Below are 14,442 nucleotides of genomic sequence, written 5' to 3' on the forward strand. Positions count from 1 at the left end.
TTGAAAATAGCTACGTTTTCAGATGTTTTTGAAATAATTGGAAAGAGCCCAAGTTATGCAGCTGGACAGGAAAATTATTCCAAAGCTCAGTGATTTTTATTGTAAAGAGATTTCCCTAATTTTCCAATATAGATAATGCCTTTTATTGAGGGGAAAGATAATTTAAGCTTTTGGATAAATCTGATAATTTCAGGTCTCGCAGAATTCCAAGATAGAGGAATTAAAGGAGGAAGATGCCATGCAAGATCTTAAATATTAGGCAGGCACATTTAAAGTAAACCCATATGTGTTTTTGGACCCAGCCCAGTTAGAAGATTTTCTTAGAGATAAACCTTTACAGATAGTTTCTTAAAAACTATTATTCGTTTGCTGGAGAGGATAATTGATAATTTAAAGAATGTGCCACATCTTTTTGCCTGCCAGATGTTAATTTTTTTCCCCTTTTAAAGTGCTGGCACTCTTGGCCACTTAATGTGGACTTGATCATTGATAAATTATTGCCTTGGACCTTATTTGATGAGCAGTTGTATGCTATGTTTGAAGTTGATATTCTTGTATTTTTTTTGTTATGTAATTGTAACAATTGAATACATTAAAAAAAAAAAATAAATAAAGTAAACCCTAGAGATTACTGGGAGCCAGTGAAGTTTTAACAAAAGTGGGGAAACATGATCAAATTTGCTTTTTGCAAAGATCAACCTAGCCAATCCTAAATTTAAAGGGGTCCTTTTACTAAGCTGTGGTAAAAAGTGTCCTTAGCATTCATGTGGTTTTTTCCCACCTTCTAAGGCCATTTTTTTTTTCTTCAATTTAAAAAAAAAACCAGCCTTTTTCTATTTCTTCTATTTAAGGACTTTTATATTCTAACTTTCAGTTTTTAGTTTCTGAAGCTTTTGGTTTTAATCTTTTTTAACATCATTAACATAGGTGGTGTCATAATGCTAGTCTTTGGAGTTAATCAAAACTATATTTCAAAAATGCTGCAACAAGATACTTAAAGGACACTAAAAAGAGCAGCTATGCTGATACACGTGCCCAGGCACACACACAGCAGCCAAAAATTGTCCCACAAATTTAAATAAACAATGAAGACAATAATAAATTTTTTATGATACGAGCTAACAGAGCAGGCAAACAAATGCCCCTCAAAGGCTTAAATCAAGGTAGCATGAGCAAATCACAAAGCTCACTTCTACCACACACCATCATAGGGCACGAATGTGTGCTTAAATAAAGTGCAACTTAAAGTTCAAAAATCACTTATTCTCAGCAAAATAGTAGTGGAACAATTAATGGCAGAATTGCTGATAATGCAGTGTGGTGTGAGGGAACAGCCCCAGCCCCTCAGAAATATTAAAGCAAAGAACAAGACACTTGGCTTGTTCCAGCGAGTAGCTCATTTAGTGCTGAGGTGAAAGAAGTTACTTCAACAGTAGACTTCATGATGGTTCAACCCAGCAAGGTTTCAAGACTTCAAATGCCCCTTCAACAGGAACCAGCTCTAAACGCCTGAAAATAAGACGCCGCCAATTTACAATGGCTGCCGAGACCAGGCGCGAAAAAGAGGCTGGAATTAAGCATGGTAAAATGCTCCTTATGTCTCGATCTGCAGTGCTAGAGGAAAATGCTTCTATATCCTTGTGCTCTTGCCCTACGTGGCACATCTTGCTCTCTGAGTTGTGTGGTTACTGGTTTAGTAGGTTGTTGTGAACTTTGCCATCTGAAATTGCTGCAGAATTTGCAGGTCCTCGTGCTGTGCACCAGTTTTCGAGGTAAAAGCACATACGTGCTCTCACTTTAAAAACTGCGTAAGAAAAAAATACCTGTATGGACTTATGCAAATATTTTTGCTAGGTAAAATGCACGTAGTTTTGAAAATATAAAGCTGTGCATATTGGAGCAATCCTTGCATACACTCCAACTCCCAGGGATGTCTCTGGTAAATGCAGGGTGATAGTACATTTGGTGGACCACGCAGGCTAGGCAATTTTTTGTATGGTATTCTGAGATGGCGTATGAATCCTTAGTACACTGGCATGTGAAAAGAGAGTGTTATTGGTGGTATGTAGAGTTGTATTGGACAAGAGGTTCTCTGCCTACTGCTTTGTCCCTAGGATGTTAATCCTGGTGTCCAGCTGCTTTTCTGATTTCAGTTTCAGCAGAAAATATATATATATTTTAAACATGAACCTTTCTGTAGCAGTGATGTTGCTCGCTGGCTGCATGCCCATCTCTCTGTAGTGAGCAGGCTGGCATGATTGGTTTCAGTCAGGGTGGAGTGGGAGTAAACTCTGCCTGGGAGGGGATTGTGCAATCCTTTTAAGAGTAATGACTTTTGCTAACAATACCTGCCTGTAAGTCTCTCGCTGCCATATGTGGTGTAGCAGTGTAGAGATCACTTTCAGAAATGGAGTCCTGATAGTTCCTCATGCAGCCTCACTGGCGTCTTGCACAACAGATCAAAGAGAGTCTTCTCTAAGTGGCCTAAAGTAAATCCTCTTTGTTTCCTCTTCTCTTCACTTTCCTTGCCTTCAGATTTGCAGATTCAGAACATAGCAAGCCAAAGCAGGTGTCATCTTGAAGTTTAGGGAGTCTCCTCCCAGGAGCTACGCACCACATTTGTTGTGCTGGATTCGCCAAACAGGACCTTTTCTTTTTCTTGCCAGGGTTCTGTTAATATTGGGTGGTGTCGCACAATATCTTCCACTCTGCTTCACTAGGGTACTGGAATATTGTGCCGTCACTGGCTTCCTAGTATCAAGGGTGTGAGCAAAGAGAGTAGATTTTTTTTTAAATTTAAATAAAATTTTCTTTTTGCAAGCAAGATTAATAGTGTGATTTAAAAGGGAGGAGAGCATGCATATAGATTTGTATGCGGTATTCGCAGTTTCTCAGAAGGAAGAGACAATATTGCTGCTGATCTATGTGTTATTGGGAAAAGAGAGGAACAGGGATGCAATGGAACTTTCCCAACGGTTTTTTACATGGTGCAAGAGCAAATGCTAGACTACATGGTCTGAGGAGTCTCAACTCCCAGCCACATTTTGGTTTTAACTGGATTAGCTGATGTAAAAACTTTTAATGACTGAGGTCCCAATGCTCTAAAGTCACTGTTAAAATCCTGTGAGCCGTTGTAAAGGCTGTAAATTTTCCGATTTCTAAATGAAATACTGTCCGATCAGTCAGTGGAGAAAGCAGGAAAAGCTATGTTGTAGGCACACAAATTATAGGTGCACCTTATTGTAGCGCATCATAGGCGCACGTCATAAGCTTTATGGGGGGAGAACTCTTGCGTCTTGTCAAGTAGAAACCGATGTTTCAGCCATCATGGCTGTGGCTATTTTCAGGGTATACTTTGAAGTCTGCAGTGTGACTTTGTAAATAGTGGGTTCACTGACCTGATTGAGAACAGGGCAATCCACCAATTTGAATTTTGGCGGGAAAGTCAGTTGGTCAGACATTTGAATTTTGTTGTGAAAGTCCATAGAATGGAAAAGTCTCTGGTAGGTTTTAAAGATGTTCTCCCCGTGGAACTGGGTTAGATGTTTATGGAAAGAAACCCTGAGAGAACATCTAACCCATCTCCACGGGATCTTAGGCCTGTCTCCCAGTGCATTCTTTTGTTTCATGAGTAAATAGAGGAAAATGTTTTGTTGTTTACCTGATATTACATCACTTTCTTTTCCAGAGATAAACAAAAAAAAGATTTGACATCGATATGTGAACATTTCTTAAGAAAGAACTGAATATTTCATGGGGTGTTCTAATTTTTCACATGACTGTATCTAACATAATACTACAGCATGTAAGCAGAAGCTCTGCAGAATTGCAGAGGTAGATATTTAAAAAGATGTTGCAAAGTTGATAAAAATGAATCACTTAGTTGCCATAACATAAAGCATCAGGGATAATACCTGCATAAGCTGACCATATACAAACTGAATTTGTTGCTGTAAATTTGTAACTAAAGAAACAATGACTCAACAGTACTGTATTTTATCAAAATAAAAACTACAACTCTGATTTCAAAATAGCAAAAAGTTCTAATAGGATAACACTCTTGCAACAGAATATGCACTAAACCTATATAGAACCAGTATTTTTCGCTGTAAAGCTGATATTTTTCATTGAGGACCATGAGCACAATAACTTGCATCCCTAAAGTTAGTTGTAAGTAAAGTGCAACTTTAAAAAAAGATCACAGTGTAGAGAAATACTTTAAATCGTCCTCAGATCCTGAAAAGCAAAAGTCACTGCAAGTACAAGAAGCATAAAATTGCATCTGGAAGAAAATGCTGTAGAGCTGTCAGACCCTCATTTCAGAGTGGATTTCCTGCATTGTCCTGATCCTCAAGGCAACTAAAGACTCTTGCACTTTCCCTTATGTAGCATTAGGTTTTGATTTTTTATTTAGTTCAAAAATTTTTATTGATGCTTTGCTAGACATAATGACACATCTTGAGCATTAGTATTTACAGGTGTGGAAAAGTGATTTATAGTGTAAGCCTGCATCCATGTGGAGAGTATACAAAAGTTGGATAAAGAAGGATATCAATGAAAACAAGACATTAAGGGCTCCTTTTACTAAACTGTGATAGCGTTTTTAGCGCACGCTAAAACTACTAACGCAGCTTTGTAAAAGGAGTCCTAAAAGTCTTGGATGTTGCTTGGATTAGATTTAGGATGATCCATGTTAAATAGCCTATATACAGAATCTCAAAACTGTTGTGTATTTCAGATAAGGAAGGGAGGGCTTGGGGGGGTATTTTATTTATATTTGCCATACATATTAAATGATTTACATATTATCTAAAACATTATAAAAATATGAATATAAATATGATATATTGTACTTAAAGTATTCATAAAGGAAAATCAAGTGTGTGTTTATAAGATTATATGTATTTCTTGATACACTTGTTGTAATATGAAAAAATGAATAAAGAAATTGAACAAAAAAAAAGATAAATAACATCTTCAAATACATTTAAAGGAATGAGTGTGATCTACTCAACTGTATAACTATGAATAGGTATCTGAGAATTAAACAGTTAAGAAATTGTACATATCTGTCTAAAAAACTTCATACTAATTATAGAAGGACAAAGGTAATTTGAAAATTCCAAACAATTAGGGAATGGTACAAAAATTATTGATTTGTTTTTTCTTTTTATCATTAACCCCCTTTTTTACAAAGCCGCACAGCAACAGCCCTGAAGCCCTTTAAATCTCTACGGGCTTCGGGATTGTTACCGCAGCGGCCCGCGCTAAACGGCTTCGTAAAAGAGGCCCTAAATTTTTAATCATTTGTCCAATATGAAAAACAGAATGGAACCAGTTCACCAGAACCACAACAGAAAAAAAATAGTAAATATCAACAACGTCATAGAAAACAGAAATTCTAACAGACATACCCTGTCTTTAACAACTGGCCCTCCCAATACCTTATCAATCCTCCCTCCCACCCTGCCGAAGTACAAAACACTAACAAAACATCAAAAGAAGCTTCTCGGTTCAACAGAGCATCTCCCTTTACAGATTGTTTCTATTTTTAATTGATAGTGTTGCAAGAGGGAATATTATTTCTAGCAGCGTTGCCATTTTAAAATGGGAAATACTGTTTAAATGACTGTATCGTATCTTATTATGAGTCATTGTTTCTTTAATTACACATTTACAGCGACATAATTCAGTTAGTATACTGTTAGTTTCTGTTGTTGTTAGGTGCCATCGGCTCGTGTTCGAGTCCTAGCAACTTGATGAATTGCAGATCTAAAAAGAAATTGGTTTTGTGCTAGTCCGGAAAGGTCCTCCATGATTGTTTTCAACGTGTCCAGCCATCTGATTGCAGGTCACCCTCTTCAGCTGGTTCCTTTGATCTTCCCAAACATGATAACCTTCCCAGTGATCTCTCTCTTCTGATGGTGTGACCAAAAGAAGACAGTTATAACTTCATCATTTGGACTTTGAGTGATATAGCTGGTTTGATCTCTTCCAGAATTGATTTGTTAGTTCTTCTGGTGGTCCACAGCATGCCTAAAATCCTTCTCCAGCACCAAAACTCAAATGAGTCAATCTTTTTTCTGTCTTATTTCCGTAGTGTCCATAACTGACCACTGAGAAAATGAGTGAATGGACAAGTCTGATCTTCATTTGAATTGTTACCTCCTTGCCTTTGAATACTTTATCGAGAGCCTTCATTGAGGAGCGCCCAAGTGCTATTCTGCAGAATATTTTCTCCCTACTAGTTGCTTCTTTGTTTACAAAAGAGCCCAGGAGACTGAAATCCTTTACAATGTCTATTCACCTTCAAGCTCAAAATTTTCATCATTTTCCGGGTTCATGATCTCCGTCTTGTTTACCGTATATACTGGAATATAAACTGAGATTTCTGGGCCAAGAAAATGGTTCAAAAATGGGGGTCTCGGGTTATATTTAAGTCTTCTACAGTAGTTTTTATTTAAAAAATACACAAATATAATCCTACCGGGCTGTGGGGAATGGAGTTGCGGGGCAGGCCCGACATGTGAGGCAGGCTGCTGATTCTTCCAGGCGGCAGCTGTGGCAGTCCTCCATGCTGTTTGCCGGCCTCTGGGAGGAGGGGGTAATGAGGAGTCAGCAGTACATCCACATTGTGAGCAGCCCTACATTTGGTCCTGTCCTGATCCTGTTAAACCGGCTGGCAATAATGAAGCCAGATGCCACGGGGGCCTTCCTCCCGCCCCTTTTTTTTTTTTTTTTGTTCTCTCAAGATGGTGGCTGGTTAGGTTGTGAGTTGTGGTGCCTTTTGCCCTTTTTTATTTTTTTTTGTAATCTTTTCTTTTTTAACTTTCTAGGTTGATGTATTCCTTTTAATTTGATCTGATTCATTATTTATATTTAATCATTTTTTCCTTCTAACCAAAGCTCCCGTACTTGGCTGTTAATGGCTGAATTGTACCTCTGTTTGCATGGTGGTGGACTTGTGCGGTGTGTCGGGCACTCTCCAGATCACTGCTACTTCCACCCTGCTGATGGCTGCTCCTCGACTGCACGGCTTTGGGCCATGTCCTTCATGTTGGGGTGAAATCTGCTTCGGGCTGTTGCGGTGGCGAGGGATAGTGCACGAGCGGGAGATCGCTGCTTTTTCCGGATACTGACCATGGCGTCTGGCCCTGCACACTGGGTGGGGACTGTTTCAGTGGCCCGTTGGCCTGTCCTGGAGCCAGAGAATCGGGTGCTGGAGATGTGGCCGGGGAGATCGGATGGTACAGCTGGTGTCAGGGAGACCGTAGAGTGGAGATCCCGCGGATGCTATGCACTGCTCCCTTGTAGTCAGTGGATTTTCTGTGGCCTGCCTCCTCCCTTCTTCCTGCAGTCTGCAGCCGTTGACCCCCTCTTGTGGTTGGGAACTTGAGATCCATCTTCGGCCAGTGACAGATTAACATCAAGGGATCATCTCGGCCATTGTATCCTGCTGTTGCCTTACATTGAACTGAGCTCAATTGGACTTCTATTTTACTTGGGTTTAATTTTCTCTTACATTTTGCTTTTCCTTCCCATTCCATTTTCTTTCTTTCTTTTATTTAATTTTTAGTATTTTTTTATTTCTATTTCATATATATAGTGTAAGGTGATGCATGTCGGTAACAAAAATCTCACACACAAATACAAGATGTCCGGGGCGGTACTTGGAGAGACACCCCCCCCTAGGAAAGAGACTTGGGAGTGCTAGTCAACAAGTCAATGAAGCCGGCTGCGCAATGTGTGGTGGTGGCGGCGAAAAGGGCGAACAGAATGATTAAGAAGAGGATCACGAACAGATCGGAGTAGATTATCATGCCGCTGTACCGGGCCATGATACACCCTCACCTGGAATACTGCGTCCAGCACTGGTCGCCATCTAATATAATAAAGCCCTAAGCGCGCATGCGCACTCCCACCTGCGTGCTCCCATTTTCCGTGCACTATAGGGCACCGCAGGTAGGAGTGCGCATGCGCGAAAATCCCCTGAGGCGGATGTCGGCCGCGGTGGCTGTCGGCGGCTGCAGGCCGCGGCGGAAGATGGCTGAAGCCTGGCTGGAGGAGGACGAGGAGGAGCTGCGAGAGCTCCGCAGAGGCAGGAGGTGAGGAGAGAGAGACAGATGGATGAGAAGGACAGAGGAGCTACTAGGGGGACCAGGAGAGGATAGGGAGAGATAGACTTCAAGGAGTGTTGAGGGGGCAAGAGAGAGAGATGGTCTTGGGGAAGGACAGGAAAGGGAAAGATGACAAAAGAGGTGAAACAGGGTCAGAGAGAGATGGTAGAGGGTGTGAAAGGGGGAAAGGGAGAGATGGAAATGGTAGGACCACTGCTGCTTTGGGGCACTGAGGGAGGAAAGGTTGGTACGTCAGGACTGCTGCTGCCGCCTCGGGTAAGTAAAGGGCCAAAAGGGTACAAAGGAAATGGTGAAAGGTGAGGTGGTGGGAGGCAGGGTCTGGGCATGATAGAGGCGGGGCATGGGTAGGGTCAGGGTAAAGGTGGGGCTATTCTAGTACCCGTTACTCTAACGAATGTAATGGGCTAAAACACTAGTACATGAAGAAAGACACTGTACTACTCGAAAGGGTCCAGAGAAGAGCGACTAAATTAGTTTAGGGGCTGGAAGAGTTGCCGTACAATGAGAGATTAGAGAAACTGGGCCTCTTCTCCCTTGAAAAGAGAATGATCGAAACGTTCAAGATAATGAAGGGAATAGACTTAGTAGATAAGGACAAGTTGTTCACCCTCTCCAAGGTGGGGAGAACGAGAGGGCACTCTCTAAAGTTGAAAGGGGATAGATTCCGTACAAACATAAGGAAGTTCTTCTTCACCCAGAGAGTGGTGAAGAACTGGAATGCTCTTCTGGAGTCTGTTATAGGGGAAAACACCCTCCAGGGATTCAAGACAAGTTTAGACAAATTTCTGCTGAACCGGAATGTACGCAGGTGAGGCTGGTCTCGGTTAGGGCACTGGTCTTTGACCTGAGGACTGCTGTGTGAGCAGACTGTTGGGCGCGATGGACCACTGATCTGACCCAGCAGCGGCAATTCTTATGTTTTAGGCTGCTCAGCATAGATTATAATCTCGTCTGGGACAGATAGGGAATATCTATGTGCCTTAATACTATGGTACGGTTTAATCTATCTTCAATGCTTACAGTTTTTCTTGATGTATTCCTTTTGTACACCACCTAGAACCGTAAGGCATAATCACGGTATATAAATAAAGACTTATGTTATGTTACCAGACGCAGAATTGGACTTGGGCAGATACTTGATTATACTTTATTGTGCCCAAGAAAGGCTCGGACAATTGAAGGCCCATCCTGGATCAGAAGAAGTCTGTCAATGCAACACTAAAGGTGCCAGATTCCAAATTGAGACTGTGCATTCGGTCATAGCCTCGGTGGTATTGAAGGAATTCCTAGTCTCACTGGATTTGACAGAGGCTTGATTACATATTTCCATTTTCCCGAACACAGAAAGTTTCTCGGGTTCCATGTACTTGGAGAGGCAGTTCCAGTTTTTAGTACTCCCTTTTGGGTTAACAATGGTGCCTTTACAAAGGTGATGCACAAAGAGATTCGGATTCATCCATACTTGGCTGATTGGCGGTTGTACAAGTTGTCCAACTCCTGTGGGACCTGAGATGGATTATCAATTTCCGGAAGTGTCATCTGAACCCAGTCCAATCCCTGGAGTACCTGGAGATTCTTTTCAACATGGCAGAAGGCTGTGTTTTCCTTCCGGAAGTGTGCAAACTGAAGATAAGATGCCAGATTTTGGAAATCCTGGCAATGCCAGCTCCTATGACTTTGCATTACCTGCAGTTGCATTACCTGCAGTGACATGTTACCTTGGGCAAAAAGCTCTTCAGAGTGCACTACTATCCCGCTGGTCTCCACAAACAGATCTGCTCTAGATGCAGTTGCCCTGGATGGCGGAAGCGTGTCAAAATCTGCACTGGTGACTCTGGGCAGAGACGCTATCCAGGGGCTTACCTCTGCATTTCCTCTTGGATGATTCTGATGACAGATGCCAGTCTGTACGACTGGGGAGGTCATTATAAGGGTTGCCCAGTTCAGGGCTGCAGGTTACCCTCTGAGAAATTGGTCCATCAACAGATTGGAACTAAGAACCATTTGGTTAGCACTACAGGCCTTCAAAAAGTTCCTGGAAGGAAAAACATGAGTTTTCTCAAACAATCAATTAAACATAAATTAGGAGACTTAAAAAAACCCTATAAGATCTTCAATTTAAATACTACTAACAGAAAAGATCTTCATAACCATAAATATTCAAAAAATTCTCTAAATAGTGAATGTTTTGTGCTCAGTTGAATTAACACCAAACAACTGGCAATGGCGTTACAAGACACATCATAGCGCATCCTGCCTGCCTCCTAATAAATCCTCAAAAGGATATAATGCAATAGTCTACCTATCTTGTCTCAGTATAGTAATCCAGAGGTTTCAGGGCTTGCCAGTGGCTAAATCCCTCCTAGTGAAAAGTGTTCAAAACAGCACTATCTGAAACTGTGCAGCTCATGCTGCTCTTTAATTATTGTTTGTAGGATTTACATGGTATCAAGGTTAGTTTGCCTCTTGCATTGTTACCTTCCTTGTTCCATGTAGGCAAAGAGCAATTCAGCTGCTGAACCCCAGATCACAAAGTTTTATTACGCAGTATAATTATGGCAGCAGATGCTTTAGGTTAAGGCCAAACACCTGCAGTGCCGTTACCTTTTGGCTATTTTTCAGAATTTCTCAGAGAATTATCCCAGGTTTTATTCTAGTGCTCATTTGGTTTTAGATGATGCTTAATTCTTTCTGTCTTTCTCTCCCCCTCCCCCTTTGTACTCTTGGTTTCTTCTTTTATTTTTTTTTTTCTTTTCAGTTATTTCTTGATTGATTTTTTCAAAAATTCAGTATAACTTCAGGATAGTAAGAACCACTTCAATCATCAAAAACTAGGGATCGAGCGAATTCATAGGAAGACAACTGGTTGTAAAATCCTACGAACTGTCTTCCTATCAGTTGTCGCCCTACCTATTACAAGTACCTCTTCGTGCCCCCCTCCCATGTTTTTTTGTACTTCTCTGCGTAGGTCTACTGCATCAGAACGTGAGTCAACTCCCAAATGAGCCCTCCTCCCTTCCTTTCTGTCCTGAGAGAGCCGGTTAGATGGTTAGTTTTAGTCAAGCGAGAGCAAGAGGGGTAGTTTATTGGTTAGAGTAGTGGAAGGGTTCCAGGTTCAAATCCCAGTGCAATTGTTTCTGTCAGGTATTTGTGACCTGCATTGGCCACTGTTAAAAACAGGATACCGGGCTAGATGAACCATAGTTCTGACCCAGTATGGCTGATCTTGTGTTTTTATATTTCAGTGCTGGGAGTGTAATGCAGCCATTGTCCCATTTTGTAATGCAATTTGGGTCTGCTAGACCAATGGTTCCCAACCCTGCCTGGAGGATCACCAGGCCAATCGGGTTTTCAGGATAGCCCTAATAAATATGCATGAGAGAGATTTGCATATAATGGAAGTGATAGGCATGCAAACCTGCTCCATGCTATCATGAAAACCCGATTGGCCTGGTGGTCCTCCAGGACAGGGTTGGGAACCACTGTGCTAGAACATCATCAACTTATTTGATAGCAAGAGCAAGAGGAAGTGTAGGCTTCCTTAAATCATTAAAAAAAAAAAAAAAAAGTTATGAATTAAGGAAAGGCTGCTGCTGCTGCTAAAGCAGGGCTCAGTAAATTCCAGGCACCAGATTGCCAGGGCAAATAGAAATTGGATGTGGGCGCATTGGATTGTGTATCCTCCTAAAACCCCTCTGGCCATGTGATGCAGGTAGGGCTGCTTGATCTTGTGCTTTCAGTTCCGTGAGCCATGAGATCAAGCAGCTCGCTCTGTACCACAGTCAGACAGATTCATTGTGAGCTTAACAACAGTTCAGTTGGAAAGAGTACATTTTTGTGGTGGAGAAAGCCAGGAAGGATAGAAAGAAAATGGCTAAGTAAAGGGGAGGGGAACAGCTGATTAGCCGAATGAGGAGGGTTGAGACTGCTGGAGATAGCTGTGTAAGAATGGAGGACGGGAATAAATGAGAGAGCGCGGCAGATTGGCTGGATGAAACAGTTTCTCTCTCTCCCCCGTCCCCGGTAAGTCTGTGATGGCATAGGTAAAGCCAAGAGGCAAATGACTTGAGCGCAGCTATTGTTAGGATGATCTTTGCTGTGCCACATTAAAGGCCTCATTTGCCAAGTTCTTTCATGTAATCGGAGCATGAGAAAACACCTTTGGTAAATTGGGTTCTAATGAGCTACAGCGTACCTCAAAGTAGAGAATCCCTCTTGCCTCTCAAACTTCAGAAGAGGAGGCAGCAAGATTATCGGCTGGCTCCTGATTACAAAGCCTCGTCTTAAAGCCCTTCTTTTTTTTTTTTTTTTTAAGCATGCACCATTTTATTATAGCCACATACCTCTCTCTTTTTTGGTTTTTTTTTTTGTTTTTTTTTAAAGCTTTCTTGGCATTTTCTCCATCAATCCTAATTTTTTATTTTGCCTTCAAATTTCAGAAAAACTGACTAGTGCTTTTAGTTTTGCTTCCCTTATTTTGTGGCAGCATCTTTGCTGTTCCACATTTCCTCTTTATTTTAAAGATCTCTATTTGGACCTCCATTCCCTGAAACTATGGACTTTCTGGTGTGGTAGATTAAGATGATTACAATTTCCAGGATATTCACTCCCAGTCTAGGGTTTTTGCTGTGAGTTGAGATTTTAAGAGCCTTTGACCGGAGCACTTTTCAGAAGTTTATAGAGCCATGTTCTATGTGTCTGATAGATTTAACAAGTGTCGGGTGGAAAGTCGAAGGAAAGACTTAACTCATAGGCACCATAGAGTGGGTGGAAGGGGGGATGGAAAGAAGGGCTTCCAGTGTAGTTGTCTCCATCCAGACTCAATGCATTTTAAATTTAGCTAGGAGAATATTGGCTGTGCAGTGAATAGGATAGCAAAGCTGAATCTTCACCCTTGGCTTCATGTTTGCACTGTAAAAAAAAATCTCTGAATGGAGTAAGAGGGGACAGATGCTGTCCCAGATCTGTAGGATTAAACAATACAGTGTAAAGACGATTTCTGGTCACAGGAAAATCCAGTCCATCCTGAGGCAGGGGTGTGGTGGAAAGCAAAATGTGCTGTGTTTTATTGCAGTATTGTAGACATCAGTATGGAGCCCTGATTTTATAATGTGCATTTATCCTACTAATATTAACCGAAACATCTCTACCAATACACCTCAGTCCTGCCCTGCAGCATCCTTTACTAATTGAGAAGCATACTGTGATATGGGGACTAAAACTATGCCAGGGTAGACCTGGCGGGGCCTCCGCGTGTGCGGATCACTGGACTTGATGGACTCAGGGTCTGATCTGGAGATGGCAATTCTTATGTTCTTAGTAGTTAGAACAGCAGGATGGGCAGAGCTGTGTGTTAGTCTAATACTGTGTGTTATAGGCTCAACAACAGCAGAGAGAAGTGCAGGCCAGTGCTGGATTAGCTGCTGTTCTTATTTCTTGCAGTTTGAACCCATTCTTTACCACCCCCCCCTCCCCACTTTTAGGAGCATGTGGAGACTTGTATTGAGCACTGGGAATATAACTACTTTACTTCTCTGGTGTGTGCTTAGGTCCAGAAGGTAGGAAGTGTCTCAAGCATTAGGACTTCAGGATAAAGATACAAAGAGGGGCATGGCAGGTGAAGACGGCAAGGAGTAGACCGGAGGAGGAGTGAACTGCCTGTTCTTTTCCTGACTCAGTTTGTTTTCTTGTGCTGTCATTGCTGGAACTGATTTTCTTGTTTTGGAGAGGATGCTGTCACTACTCCACCCAAATCCTTTCGGGTTGATTGTTTGGAAATGTTGGTGATTCACTGATATTAACCCTGCAGAAACAGAAAAAGGGAGTCAGGATGCGAAGAGTAACATTACTTCCTGTCATCTACCAACAGAGAAATTTTACTAGGGAGTGGATATGAGGATAAAGTGATGTCATCAAGCTCTTTTGTCTGTCTGATGAGGTTGAACTTCTGGACTTGAAGAATGTGTTTTTTATTTTGGTTTTAATATTGACATCTACAGTCTTAATGTCTCCTAAACACTCAGCCACTTAAGCTGTCCATGTGCTGGCCTGACACATGGCATAGTGTGGGTGTAGCGATTTACCTGTTTAGAGTACTGGAACTAAGTCCACATGATGGGGTTCTGTTCATGAGTTGCCTAGACTTCCTTTCTCTCATTTTAGAGGGAGATTGGCCATATAAAATTGTATGTCTGACCTCGTTTGATTCTCCTTCACCTAGCTTAGTAAGTTCCCCTTAATAACTTTTGAGCTGTTCATTCAAATTCATTCCAGTTTTTTAAACTTAGATTACTATAATAGATTT

General features: G+C 41.5%; 1 protein-coding gene across 4 annotated transcripts in view; it reads left to right on the plus strand.

Moving 5' to 3' along the window:
* ZDHHC5 (zinc finger DHHC-type palmitoyltransferase 5) overlaps positions 1–14,442 on the plus strand; it is a 69,244-nt gene that overhangs the window by 11,714 nt on the left and 43,088 nt on the right. The window lies entirely within an intron of this gene.

This window comes from Geotrypetes seraphini, chromosome 14, assembly GCF_902459505.1.
Source record: "Geotrypetes seraphini chromosome 14, aGeoSer1.1, whole genome shotgun sequence".
Lineage (NCBI taxonomy): Eukaryota > Metazoa > Chordata > Amphibia > Gymnophiona > Dermophiidae > Geotrypetes > Geotrypetes seraphini.